Here is a 15,077-nt window from a genome sequence, read left to right on the forward strand (position 1 = left end):
TGAGAAAGAATATATTAGCATACTAAGCTATAAAAAAATGTAGGCCAATGCAAAAAATAGAAAAATCAACTCAGGAGCGTTAAATAGACATTTTTAAAAGGGTTATAAATTCAAATATGTAGCTAAAAGTCCAAAAATTACTCTTCTGCTAAAAAAAAAAAACCATGAAAATACCACACTTTATTTTATTTTGACTTTTTACATTAATTTACATTTGAAGTTTTAGGCTAAACTATTTCTAGTTTTATAACTACAAAAGGTCTGAACAACACACTTAAGCTACTTTTATTTACACTTGGCTTATTCAAAACTGACATAACACTTTTATTAAAGCATTTTTCCCCCAATTTTTCTCTTCGGATTGTGTGGAAACATTAAAAATATTATCTTAAGACCATTTGTAATAAAGAGAAACAATTCAAAAATAAAATATATAGAAGTGAATTTTAAAACAGTTACAACATTGACTTAAAAGATTTCAGAACTCATTTTTCTTTGTTAATGTGCTTCTAGAAAATATACGATTATTTTAAATCAGAGACTTTACACTATTCAGATGAAAGAATGAATTGCAGGTGAAAATAAAAAGGAAACCATTATTCACTATTTCTACTGAACAATATCCATTTTCACTAAAACAAACACGGTAATTTTAATTATTTAAGACATTTGTTTTACTTATTAAAGATACTTGGAGATATTTTCCTTATAGGAATTCTTCTCTAGTTTGTATTTCACGTTCATCTAACCAGAAATAATAACAGAAATATCTACGTGGGATGCTACACCCTTTTCATTTCATTGACTAAAGACAGAGGTTGAAAAGATCCATGAAGAGAGTGTGTGTGGATATGAGTGTGTGCATACGGATGGTTATAGAAATTTGTCTTTCCCAGATCCTGATATATTATCATAAATACAGATTCATTTCTACTATTATCTGATACCAAAAGCTATTGGAAAACTTTCAGAGAATTGATATCTAGCTCCCTAGATAAATGCCATATTTGTTTTTCAGGAATACCTTCCCCACAGAAACATGCAGCAAGTTGTATATCTATCCATTGATGATATGAATTTTTAAAATACATATGGTGATGATTTGCAAGGAAAGGAGAACTTAAGATTTCTTTTTGATATAAATAATTGTATTTTGATTTATTAAACTTAATTCATAATACAGATACTTAATTCTACTTTAACTGTATTAAATTTTATTCACCTTTGAGAGGTTTCAGAGTAAAGTTCTATTGGTTTGCTGATTTAATATCATTAATATCATTCTAAATTACACTATAAATGTTTGATTTCCCTTTTAACTAATAAGTCTTATGATAAATATGGAGAGCTTTATGTTCTCAAAATATTATAATATTCTTTATATTGAACAAGTTTAGGAAGAGCTTAATTGACATCCTAAGTTTAAATCAATTCTTTAATTGCACCTGCAAATTGGAGCTATATGGTTGATTCTTTAGAGGGGACTATTCTCTTAAACATTACAAGAGTATAAAATAACAAATATGCACAGCTTCTTAACTCACAAATATGAATACTGTGACTTTTTTTTTTAATTACGTACATTATTCTAAATCATTCCAATGTCAAAAGAGCCTTACTCATTCAAGGAAGGCAATTCTCATCCAATTTAACAAGATATTATAAGCAGAGATTTTGACCAACTCTGAAACAAGAACAGCAGTCACCCAGAATGTTTTTAGTAGGTTGTCTTACTGAGACTTTTCTGGATAGGTTTAACACCTTGAAAGATAATCATTCTTAAGGCTTGAATTATCTAATTCCTTTTCTTTTTTTTTTTTTAAAGATTTTATTTATTTATTTATTTGACAGAGAGACAGCCAGCAAGAGAGGGAACACAAGTAGGAGGAGTGGGAGAGGAAGAAGCAGGCTTCCAGCCGAGCAGGCACCCTGATGCAGGGCTCCATCCCAGGACCCTGGGATCACTCCCTGAGCCGAAAGCAGACACTTAACGACTGAGCCACCCAGGAGCCCCTCTTTCTTCTTTTTTAAAAAAGATTTGTTTATTTATTTTAGAGAGAGAGAGTGAGCAGGGGGAGGGGCAGATGGAGAGGGAGAGAGAGAATCTCAAGCAGACTCCCCGCTGAGCACGGAGTAGATACAAGGGTCCATCTCACAACTCAGAGATCATGATGTGAGCCAAAATCAAGAGTTCAATGCTTAATCGACTGAGCCACCCAGGCACCCCTAATTCTTCTCCTTCTAACTGACAGTTGCAACTTGAAGTTTGAACACACAGTTGGATGTTGCATTTTCTTGGCCTTTTTTTTTTTTTTTTATGTTAGTCACCATACAGTACATCATTAGTTTTTGATGCAGTGTTCCATGATTCATTGTTTGCATATAACACCCAGTGCTCCATGCAATACGTGCCCTCCTTAATACCCATCACTGGCCTAGCCCAATCCCCCACCCCCCCTTCCTTCTGAAACCCTCAGTTTGTTTCCCAGAGTCCATAGTCCCTTGTGGTTCATTCCCCTTTCTCTTTACCCCCCCCCTTCATTCTTCCCTTCCTTCTCCTACCGATCTCCCTGCTATTCCTCATGTTCCATAAATGAGTGACACCATATGATAATTATCTTTCTCTGCTTGACTTATTTCACTTAGTATAATCTCCTCCAGGCCCAACCATGTTGCTGCAAATGTTGGTAATCGTTCTTTCTGATGGCTGAGTAATATTCCATTGTATATATGGACCACATCTTCTTAATTCATTTGTCTGTTGAAGGGCATCTTGGCTCCTTCCACAGTTTAGCTATTGTAGACAATGCTGCTATGAACATTGGGGTACATATGGCCCTTCTCTTCACTACGTCTGTATCTTTGGGGTAAATACCCAGTAGTGCAATTGCTGGGTCATAGGGTAGCTCTATTTTTAACTTTTTAAGGGACCTCCACACTGTTTTCCAAAGTGACTGTTAAAATATATAGAGGTATTTTTCCTCACTGAAAAAAACTGCATTTTTTTCATACTCATGGATATACAGAATTCAATAGATATTTAAAACAATACCCAGGGGCACCTGGGTAGCTCAGTCAGTTAAGCACCCCACTCTTAATTTCAACTCTGGTCATGATCCCAAGGTGATGAGATCCAGCCCTGGGTCAGGCTGGATTCTCTCTCTCTCTCCCTTTCCCTCTGACCTTCCCCCCCTGCACACATGTGCTCTCTCTCTCTCTAAAAAAAATAAAAAATAAGTAAAAAATAAATAAAACAATATCCAAATGTCTTCTAGATATAGTACATCTTACAGCCATGTCTTGATTGTCATCATGCCTCTGACATCTCCAAGTCTTGACATGTATTTCTTCCCCATTGTATGCCTTCAGCCTAGGCTTCCATTTCTTTTATTCTTCCAACCCTGCAGCACACGCTCAAACACAAGGTTGGCCAGATCCCTCACAAGATGGGCTAGTTGTTTACAGACTTCTCTTTAAAAAACTGGATGCTATTCCCTGTCAACCTTGGTTTTGATAGTATTCTTGACCCATATTGGTTGAACCACTGGGACCCATGATTCTATAATCTGTTGACTTGCAGAGTACTCTGCTTAACAATGAATGGTAATATACCTAATAGATACTCTAGATATAAGCATTTACTCAAATTAAGTTCAAAGACAACCCCTCCCTTGCAGACTATAATTTATAATTTTCTTCACCTGCTAAAGGGTTAATGCTACAGTTGGATGACTCCCTTTAGACCTTCATGCACTCAGTTTTAGCTTCTTCCTTTTAGTCATTGACTATGGTTGACTTTCTAGCAAACCTAGGAACTAACTCAATCTAAGAAAAGACATATTTGGGACCCTTGAATACTGTTTCATCTAAAAAATACTATGTTTTGAATATATTATTCTGAAGAAAAAAAATAATAAAGTACTGATACACACTTTTAAAATACTATGTTTTTTTGCTGTCTTTGTTACTGATAACATTTCTTAAGTATCTGTCTTCATCTTAAAACCCAGTACTCAGAAGAAAATGTTGAATAGATGATTTGCATCTTCATCTTTAAACATAACTGAATTTTCTTATATTTTCCTACTCAAACACTTTCTGCAAAGCAAGTGCCTTTTATTGAATTTTAAATATTCCTTGCATTGCATAAAAACTACAATAGAAATATTTTATAATAACCAAGAAGGGTCTCTAATGTCTTCATATAAAAAATATGAATTGATTAAACCTGTAAGAAAGGTAATAGAAAGATCTTGTTTTCACATTGTTCTAAAGAGTCCTCCGCAGAAAGCATTGAGATCAATGTGGGAATCACAGTGAAGTATGTTATAACTCAAAAGTCTAGAGCACCATAATATATCCATATTACAGCAGCAGAAGTAGAGTTGACCTTTTTAAGGCTGAAGAAAAATAATTAAGGATCATGGGATCATTATAGAAAGATAAACGAAGAGTATAATTGTGCTTTGTCCTTGCTCAATATCTGGGTTAGGTCTTCCTGATAAAGATTTAAATTTGAATGAAAATATATGGTTTAAGGCATAAGGAAGATGTAAGGGGAGAAGATAGTAAGGGATCTTTGGAAAACCTTATTTTACTGCTTAAGACTACATTCCCATCTGCCCTGTGAGGATCCTTCCTTCTTCAGGAAAAGTGATGGACTTAATGACTGTCCCTAGTGTAGCAACAAATGCAACATCTAGGCCATTCTCAAGAAATTATTTAAGTATGTTACATCAATGGGAAGGAATAAATCATGAGAATTTTTTGTTTTTGTTTTTACATCTTGTTCCGTATTATGAGAAGTTTTGCATGCTTGCTATTTTTAAAGGTTTTGATTAGAGAAATAAAAGATGCTGATTATCAGTGCTCTGAAAAAGAAAATAAACAATGCTATGGATGAAATCCTCAGTGTCAATTATGTCAGGTATAGAGAAGTGCCCCTGTTTCCTGGGCCTGAGGCTAGATGCTAAGAGGCAATGCCTTCTGTGCTTGACTATGAATGGACCTCCCTGGGGGTGTGTCTTCAAAGACAAGGAGGAGGTGGAATTATTGATGGAGGAAGAACTTCCTCACTGCTAATATTTCTGAAGAAAAATAATTCAAGAAAAGTTATTTAAAGAGCAGAAGGCTAAGAAATTAGGGTGGCTAATATCAGATAACTATCTTAAATATAAAATAAAAAGCCCCTGTTACTTAACTCTTTGGAATAGTATCTGTCCCTTAACAACTGAAATTATCACTCACTGATTGATGAAAAGAGACAATTTTCTTTAGGGCATGGCAAAGAGAAGGCTGTTTCTTTAGACTTATAGCAAAACAACAATAGCAAGCAACTAAGGAAGAGACTTTCTGGGCAGTGTGTGGTTTGGGGAGAGAATAATTCTTTAGGATACTCAGAAAAGAAAACTTGGGGCACTGATGCCTCCATCAAGACTGAGACCAGAGGCTGACAGATAAATAAGTGAGCAAGTAAGCTTTCTCTTCTCTTTTTGTCCTGCCTCAGGGTGGTCTGTTTCCTCTCTCTCCCTCTCTCTCAACTTTTCTCTCAGAAAGACACTGGAGATAGATCATAGATACATAGATACATAGAAATAGAAATATCTAGTCATTGCACAATGAAACAGAAGAAAGATATGAACTATGAAAAATTAGTGAGAAAAACATTTATAATGCCCTTTAAACTAAGTGCTAAATGAAATATAATGTCCTTTGTATGTTGGTAGAATTTCTTTCATTGTCCCCTTCTCCACCACCCAACCTACCCCAGGGAGTTGCTCTATTCCCAGTAAAATTTTAGCAAGATAAAATGTTAAGTAGTATACATAACTCAGAGGAAAAGCAGTGCTCTATTACTCTCCAAGCAGTCCATTTCAGCAGGACCAAGTGCGCTCAGATTCATGTGGTTTCCACAAGGATTTTGGAGGATTCTCCGGAAGAACAGATGTGGTACATGCATGTAGAGAATATTGTGAGGATGTAACTCAGTTCTCTATCAATAGAAAAGCTTCTCTTTGGAAATTGGTCCGTTCCTTTGGAGACAGTGGATAGGGAAATAATAGAATGAAACAGTTTCTACCACTCTTCCACAACCTCCTCTTGTAGGTTTAATGTACATGAACACTTAAGATCTGGTTTCTACAAAAAAATAAATAAAAATAAGGGAGGTGTTTTTTTTAAAATAAATGTATAGTAAACAAGAAACAAGTAATAGCACTTACTCCATTAATCACAAATTTCCCACCTTTTTTCATGAAGGAAGTGTCATTTACAATTTTGCATTTTTCTGGTGATGCTGATGGAGGGATGGGTAGAACTGGTTGCCAGGGGGCTGGGTATGGGGGACATAAGGAAAAGTTGGAAAAAGGGTACCAACTTTCAGTTATAAAATAAATAAGGTATGAGGATGTAATGTATAACATGGTAACTCTAGTTGATAGTGGGCTGTATCATGTAATTGAAATTTACTAAAAGAGTAGAGCTTAAATGTTCTCAACAATATCAACGGAGAGGGTAAATATTGGAGGTGATGGATATGTTAATTATCTCGATGAGAGGAATTTTTTCACAAAGTATGCATTTATCAAAGCATCACACTGTACACTTTAAATATCTTATAATCTTTTTCAACTTCAATAAAGCTGGGGAAAAAAAAGAAAGAAAGTAGCTGCTGGCGATTGGCCAGTATCACCAACTTCTCTCAGAACATGATTTGGACGTTCACTGGCCTCCATTTTCAGGTATTCACTCCTTAATCAAGTCTTAAAGCATCTTTAGAACACATTGACTGTATACCAAAGCAGGGCAATCTACGAAGAAACAGAATCCTTTTAGAGTGATTCCCCTTCTGTTCTCATAACCTGCAATGGGAGGCCTGGCAGCCTGTCCATCACCCACAGGGTTATTAAATCAGAAGCAATAGGCCACATGAGATTTACTTGTGAGTCTTTCTCAGTTGAAATTAGGGCTTCATTCGTTTTGCCTCAACTGCTTTAGTTTTCTGAACAGTAAAGTGTTTAGTAACACCAGCAGCTGAGTAAAATCTTGAGGGAATTACTTGCTAACCAGTAAAAGCATGTTACTTTCACTCTCTCATGACAGTGCCCTTAAAATCACAAACTGGATACTCATTTTCCATTCTTAATCAACCAAGATAGAACCTTCACAGATACGCAATTTTTTCAGAAATCCCCACTGAGGGTGACATGTGAAAATTGATTAGACTCGATGATTATACCCATATAGGATTGGAGTGAAGGTGGAAAAGTATAATCTTTATTATTTCAAAAGCTCACACTTAATTTAGTCCATTAATGCTAGCCAATTTACTCAATTAACATTAACAATTTATAAATATCTTTGACAGGTTTGAATTTCTTATTTATTGAAAAGCACTGCTACCTAATTCCTGACTGACTTTAATAAATTTATATATCCAGGGAATGTATAATCCTGAGCAAAGTAATTGCTTTCATTTTTTCAGGAACTGTCTGCCATCTTTGAAAACATTTTAATAAATAAAACTGCAAAATAGAAAAAGAAACGATTTTCAACTTGATTTTCAAAATGAATTTTATTGTAATTAAAAGTTTTCCTTTATTTATTTATTTTTTTTTTTGAGAATACTGGCTGGAGACTTGTTCAGATTCCTTTAACCATGATGGGGAAGAAGGTCCAGTGCACCAAATAGCTGAGGCCAGTCAAATGGATTTTACCAACTTTTAATGTTTTCACATTTTTCTTGAATAGACCTCAGTTACACAGAAGAAAATTGATTATGATCTTTAGTTCATGGCATAGTGTCACACTGTTCCAAATGAGCCCTCTTTTACTTACCAGGTGATTGGTTCATTTATTTTTAGTTATATTATGATCCACATATGAACTCACTATCCAACAAGAACATTGAAAACTTGAGTAGGGCAGAAATTATGGCTTTGCCAAGATATTCAACCATAACTTAACTGACATGAGGCAACATGGTACTGGATTTATTTTTGTTAGTATGGAAACCTTAAAAGAAAGCAAGGATAATTTTAGCTGGAGAGAGACTTCTCCTAGGTAATTTGCAAGCATTCCAGGCATTCCTGGTTTGTTGTAACAGATAATCTGCATTCTAGGTAGGAACAGAAAAATTCCTGAAGGATCTTGCTTCAGAACAATGGACCATGGTCACAGCCTGTGACTTCCATCTGCTTTCCAGAACAATAAACAAAGCAAAACAATTACTTGAGGGGTGTTCTGGTTTCCAAGACTGTAGGAGTGTGATGAGTATCTCTAAAAATTTTCTTTTTTCAGGCAGTAGGTGGAGGACAAATCCCTTTCTTTATCTTCTCTGCAAAAGATTATTTATAATTTAAATAATTACTTCCACACTGCTGCCAGCAGGTGACATATATGTTGTTGTTGTTGTTGTTTTTCCCATACTTAGGTCTCATTTACTTGACCACTGCCATAGACCCTATCTTTTTAGCAGTGCTGCTGTTAGTTTATAATGATAATGCCTTACTAGAGCCACATCTTTCTATCAGAGTCCCCAAAAATGATGAGATTTTTGTTCCAGCTCCTGGCACTAGACCTAAGGAAAAAAAAAAAAGAATGAAAGTTTAATTTTAATTATATACTGTAATATGAAAAATGTAGAAAGTTTAGAGAGGCTCTGAAAAGGAAAAAAAAAAAAATCACCCAATATAGCACCTGGAGTGAGACTGTTAAAACATAAGTCACATCATTTCACTTTAGTTCTCCAGTGCTTCAATGTTTCCTCATTTCTCAGACAACAAACTCCCAGTTCTGACAATGGCTTAAGAGGGCCATGATGATCTATACTCTTTCTATTATATTTCTGACCTTATCCGTCTAACTCACCAGCTCGCTCATTCTCCCCCAACCACACTGGCCTCTGCCTGTTCTGGAGTCCACCAGGTGGGATCTCAGTGCAGAGCCTCTGTACTTCCTCTTCTCTCTCCAGACACGTGCTCATCTCAGGATATTTGCAAGCGCTGCTCCCTTGGACTGTTACCCTCTACTTCCAGAAACCTGGCTGTTTTGCTCACTCTGTCACCTTCTTTACCAAGGTACTCAAATGTTATCTAGTCAAGAAGGCCAAGCCTACAGCTCGATTTAAAATTTCAGTCCTGGGGCACCTGGATGGCTCAGTCGTTAAGCGTCTGCCTTCAGCTCAGGGCGTGATCCCGGAGTTCTGGGATGGAGCCCCACGTCAGGCTCTTCCTCTGGGAGCCTGCTTCTTCCTTTCCCACTTCCCCTGCTTGTGTCCCCTCTCTCGCTGGCTGTCTCTCTCTCTCTGTCAAATAAATAAAATCTTTAAAAAATAAATAAATAAAAATAAAGAACAAAAATAAAATTTCAGTCCTATTCCTATGCCCCACAAATGCAAATTTTCTGGCTATTATCTTTGTCAACTTTAATTTTCTTCTAATATGCATTCCCTTCTGACATAAAACATAACTGACTTAGTTGTTTTGTTTATGGTCTCTCTTCTTCCAACTTAGGACAAGAAGCCAGGACTTGGATGCACCCCAGTGTGCAGAGGAATCCTATCCCATAGTTTCTACTCAATAAACATGCAACTAACACTGTTTATACTTTCTTTTTAAGTATTATCTTCTGAGATCTTTTTCCTGCTGTGTCCATTGTTATTTCTTATCTCTCAGTGAGTTGTGTGCTATCCAGTTCTCCACAAGCTGCCCCCAGCCCTCCTCTCTGTACCAGATACGAGCACAAGTCAGATTTGACAAAGTTGCAGTAGCCTTCATCTAGTTGGTAAGGAAGCATTTGGAAGTCTAATGTTTCTCTGTGGCCAGGGGCCAATTGTCTGACAGCTTCGCTCAACATTTGGCAGCATTACGAGCAACAATTCCAAAACTGACACCACTCTTAATCCCCCACTCATCATAACTAATGTTGTGAGGTCTTTCTGCCTGTCTGATCGTCGGGCTTCGGCATTACATGGGACAAGTTTCTCTCTCTTAATTTTCTGGCCTAGAAGGGAAATCAGTCCACTATCTGCCTGCTTGCTTGGGCCACACGCACCATGCAGGATTTCTTTCGGTGATTCCCCTGATGCCTGATGATAGTGCACAAATTGGGTTGGCTCCTGCCCAGCTACACATCTGAAACTATTACTGCTTTTCCTGCTCCAGTCCTAAACATCACCCCTTTCAACTTACGTTTTTTATCTAAAATCAGTGCTTTGAACATTTTGGAATACGTGAAGTTGTTAACATGATTTTTTTAAATGAAAGCAAAAGAAAAAATATGTGATTTTGATAGAATTTAACTTTGCGTCTATTATGGATAAAGTCCTGCTAAGAATCTTTGGGAGTGATTTGGAAAGATATGAGTCCCTGGGGCTGAGGTCAGGGCTGTGATATAGACAGGGGATATCTCCAAAAAGCCAGAGAATACAGGTAACATCGAAAGGACAACAGTGCTTTCCTCAGAGGGAAGCATGCACTACAAAAGGCGGACTATCACAGCTACGCTAATCTGCTTTCTCTCTCTCGCTTATCTCTCTCTCTCTTTCTCTCTCTCTCTCATGTCTCCTGGAATTGTGCTAGTGCAGAGCTGTGCTGACATTACATCCAACGAGTGGGAAGAGGAATCTCTGTCCATTATGTCTTAAATGATGAAGACATTTTTGTGATAAGGGCCTGTACTAGTCTAGTCTGTCTGATAATAGAGGGTAAATTACCTCTTTGACAGAAAAGCTTTCTATCATTTTGGGTAAATTCTCCCTCCATGGCCATGAATTTCCCCATAAAAATAGGAAAGAATATGAAACTCTGTACATCATACAAAGCATTACCTTTATATTTTTTTTTATCTTTTAAATCTTTGTTTAAAGATTATGTGGATTAGATATATAAAGACTTCTGAGTTTTTACCCCTGACTTTTGAGAGACATACATAGACAAAAAGATGGATGAATAATAAATTCAAAAGCTGTTTTCAATCTATTCTTGCTTCGAAATATAAAAGTATCAAAGTATGGAACAGTCTCATGGGCGTATAATGTTAAATGGACCAAATTACTTAATGATCCTCTTAACACATGCTTGTGTCATTCAGACTTGCTCCTGTAGCTCTCCGTAGTTTGTACAGTGTATGGAATCTGAATCTCTTCATTACATCATCAGCATTCAAGATAATGAGGTTTTGAGATATTTTAAAGGAGGTAAATCTAATGAAGAAATCATATACACAAGTCAAATTACATTTAAGATGTTTTCCTACTTATCACTAGAATTAAAGGTGTAATTTAATATGGATTTTTGATTAAAAACAGATGGTTCACATCTGTTCCCCAAATGGGGAGGAAAAAAAAAAGCATTTAGCTGAAAAGTGTAAGTCAACGAAGTAATATCTGATGAGGAAGAAATGCTGAATATAGTTCGATTCTGTCACCATAGATAAGTTCTGTTATCCGTTCACTCAAAGAGTAAGTAGAATAAGAATAAATACATTTGTAGAACGGTCTCCTTGCAGGAATTGTCCCATGCTGCAAGATGTTCCAGAGGTCAGATGTACTAACTTTCAGGCAATGCCACCTTGTCCAGGTATGTATGGGAACTTCTCAGACTGAGCCCAGCCAAGAACCTAAGAAGAGGTTGACAAATTTGAGGAAAAGGTGATGTGGCCAAATAGATTTTCAACTTGCTTTTGGGGAAATGAGGTTCTTTAAGAGACACAGATTCTAAGGTGGACCCTGTGATTCCTGCCGCTTGGTATTCACATCTTTATGCTATCGTAACTTCCTCTTCAGTGTGGCAGGCCTGTGACTTGCTTCAATCCAATAGAATATGGCAGAGATGATAGAGTATATGTAATTACATGTACATGATTATGTTGCATAAAACTGCAACACCCATATTGGGAAGAAACTCTTCCTTGTTGGCCTAGAAGCAGCAAGTTGCTATGTCCATATCAAAAGGCAAGGAGTTGAGGGTGGTTAAAAAAATCAGCAAGAAATATTGGATCTCAGTCCAGTAGCCCAAAAAGAAGTGAATTCTGTCAACAACCACATGTATTCAGAAGTAGGGTTCTTCCTAGTCAGGCCTCATAAGAGACTGCAGATTGCAGCCTTGGCCATCACCTTGACTACCTGTTAAAGATCCTAATGCAGAGTATGCAACTAACCAAAGACAAAACTGATGACCTGCGTACAGAGAGCTTGAGATGATAAATAGATATTATTTTAAGCATCTGAATTTATGGCAATATTATTATGCTGCAATACATAGGTAATATAACCATTTTTTGACTCCACATGTCATAAGATGTTCCTTCTCACTAAAGAAAGGCAAAACATGCAAAATTGGCAATGATATTACAGGAGCAGATGAACCATTGGAATGGTTCAAGGCGACACAGAGACGTCCAGCTCCAGCCCTTCAGGAATGGTGATAAATGATTTGTACAAAGATAATACTGCTAAAAATTATGTAAGAACCAATGAGAATATAAGTTATTGAGCTTAACAGGGTGGTATCTTGAAGGAAATAATTGTTCTTCTTCATTGGTTCAATTTGATGGTACATCAAGGATAGTAAAGGTGCTTAGGAAGCATTCCTGTGCTCTATAGAGATTATGATGAATGCAACATCTTTGCAGGATGCTAAGATATTTTAGGAGTATAAGGAGCACTATTCCTGAAACTAAGAGGCCACGTTAGTGTTAGAAGACACCACCTTGAAACATAGATAGGCATATGACCAGGAATATGTTCCAAAAGTATAGTTAATGTCATAATCTTAGATAGAAGACAGGAGCCAGTGATGCTAATTGTAACAATGAAAATTCTTATCTGGAAATTATTACAATATAGAGTATAATAATTAAGTTATGGATATATAAGAAAATGGAATATTAATTTATCATATATTTATCCATTATAAATTTTTTGATTTTTTGCTATAAGTTATCCATTCTGTTGAAGTTAGAGTATCTGCAAATTATTTTCTAGATTGTAGAATCAATTACAAATATGTTTTCTCAAATATATGCTAATACAGTTTCTTTTTTTAAAGTCAGGTTAAGGATTCAGTGAGCAAGTATATGAAAATAAGAATTTTCTTTTTTGTCGTTTGTTTTAATATTATTTTTTTAAGATTTTATTTATTTGAGAGAGACAGAGATAGCAAGAATGGGGTGGAGAAGGAGAGGCAGGCTCCCTGCAGCAGGGAGCCTGCCACTGGGCTTGATCCCCGGACTCTGGGATCATGACCCGAGCCACAGGCAGATGCTTAAAAGACTGAGCCACCCAGGTGCTCCAAAAATAAGAATTTTCTATATTGCCTTTTAACTTACTAAGTTCTTATGGATTTAACCCATTTCTTTATGGAAATCTCATATCTGTAAGATACAATATATCATTTTCTTCTTGTTATTTTATTTTCAATTTCTCCTTTATAGAGAATACCTACAGCTAATGGATTGATGTACACATTATCATCAGTGTAATTTCATAACTCTCAGCAGATAAGCATTAAAGACTTTTCCTCTACAATGGCAGATGGCAGCATGTTAGATAATTGTAAATTATTAAGAATTATACTATAATGGAAACTAGAAAGAAAGAGAAAGTGACTGATAATTTTGTTGAGAAGACAAAGAAAATGAAGACTGAATTTTAAAAATCAGAAGCTGTATATTGCTACAGTATTGACCAAACTATATTTTTTGAATTATCATTCAACACAACTGGTCAAACTACACAACGGGAAAGAAATAAAGTCCTACAGAGATCGCAGATGACAGCCCGGTGCACAAATTCCTAATCAAATCACCACCATCTGCGTAACTTATGATCAAATCTGCTTTGGCATTTGGCTTTTATCTCCTCAAGGATATTAGCCTTAATGCACAGATACCTTAAATAGAGAAGAATAATGGATTTGCAAATGGAAAAGAATAGCATGACCCACGGAGACTCAGAGTCAAGAGCTATGTTTATTATTATTATAAACTCTATTTCCATGCGTTTGTGACTGTCTCCCAAGACTTAACTGATTACATACAGGACCGGGATGATGTTCTGCATTCTGACTCCTCTGTATTACCAGTCAGCTTATAATTGATAAGTGTTAATTAACTGACTCACTTGCTGAATACTGACTGGAAAACACAAGGAATAATCTTGAGAGCAGGGAATTTTTTATTTCTGGAGTATATACAGGGTACTCCCTTGTTTCTTTTCTACTCCTCTCCAAAACACATCTAATCTACGTACTTTAAGGTTTATTATGTTTCTTTCCTTATTTAAAAATTCTCGTACCTAGATTGGGGAAATATGCTGAAATGCATACATGTCAGTAGTAAATTGGATCTGCAGAGATCCATGATACTGTAGTTCATTTTGACATGAACAGAGCCAGATACATACAAATACTCTTAAACCCTTATATGTTATTTAATGCTTTTAAATTATGTAACGGAACCAACTTAATATGCCTCATAGAAGCCCAAAGCAGGAATGCATGGGAACTTAGGAAGATACTGGAACCAAGCACTGTAAAGCTCTTGGCCTTTCTCTTCTCTCCCTATTTCCCTATCTCTTTATTTATTTTCCCTTCTAGAAGTTTCTTTGCTTCCCTAGACCATGTGACAGATATGCTTGTCTGTAATATTACTGACGTTATGTGTTATAATTTCAGGCTTGTGAATGGACTAATTGTTCCTATTTGCAAATTTAGGGAGATAGAGGACAGTGAACCAACTTGGAAAGGTATTCATTGCTGGTTCAACCAGAGATGGCTAAGAGAATGAGTCAAGGTGGAATATAATGGCTCATAGCAAATTTCCAGAGAAAGAAGCACCCCAGCTACAGTGTAATCTTAGAATTAATCTTAGAATATGATCTTAAATTAATCAAGAAATATCATTCCACTGTCAAGATTTTAAAACTTTGAGTACTTTTATCACTGTGTCTTTTGTCTTATACTCAGCAATGGGTTTCACCTGACTTTTGGCCTCTTCATTTCTTCATCCACAAATGAGACAGGTGAGAGGCAGCTGCCAAGGAAAGTCTTATCTGGGCTGAAATTACTGGTTAAAAT

General features: G+C 36.2%; 1 pseudogene; it reads left to right on the forward strand.

Moving 5' to 3' along the window:
• Nucleotides 1-15,077, forward strand: part of LOC109490916 — a 194,027-nt pseudogene that overhangs the window by 177,098 nt on the left and 1,852 nt on the right.

Source organism: Ailuropoda melanoleuca, chromosome 1 (genome assembly GCF_002007445.2).
Source record: "Ailuropoda melanoleuca isolate Jingjing chromosome 1, ASM200744v2, whole genome shotgun sequence".
Lineage (NCBI taxonomy): Eukaryota > Metazoa > Chordata > Mammalia > Carnivora > Ursidae > Ailuropoda > Ailuropoda melanoleuca.